The following is a 390-nucleotide window of genomic DNA, read 5'->3' on the forward strand; positions in this document are numbered from 1 at the left end:
AGCGGCTTCTCCCGACAGCGGGCACTCCTCCCCCGCCACTTGTCTGCCTCTACAGCGCCACTCCCTATCTTCTTTAGTGAGATTTGTATCATATTGCAAAGACCATTAATTTGCATCATATTGCTAAGACCATTCAGTTCTTTTTTGTGGTTTGGAGTTTTCTTCTATTGTTTCTTTTTGTTTGCTTTACCTTTTCTTTATTCCGTTTTGTTTTCCTTCCTCCTTAGTCGTTATTTGTGTCTTCTATTTCTAATATTTATTCTTATTCTCTGTTCTCTTTCTAAACTATTTGTCTTTGTTTTATTCCTGTTCGTCCATTTATGTCTCATAATTTTAATTTACTTTTCTTTGTTTCCAATTCTAGTCGTTTATTTCTTTGTTGATTTTTTT

The sequence above is a fragment of the Penaeus monodon genome, chromosome 30 (genome assembly GCF_015228065.2).
Source record: "Penaeus monodon isolate SGIC_2016 chromosome 30, NSTDA_Pmon_1, whole genome shotgun sequence".
NCBI lineage: Eukaryota > Metazoa > Arthropoda > Malacostraca > Decapoda > Penaeidae > Penaeus > Penaeus monodon.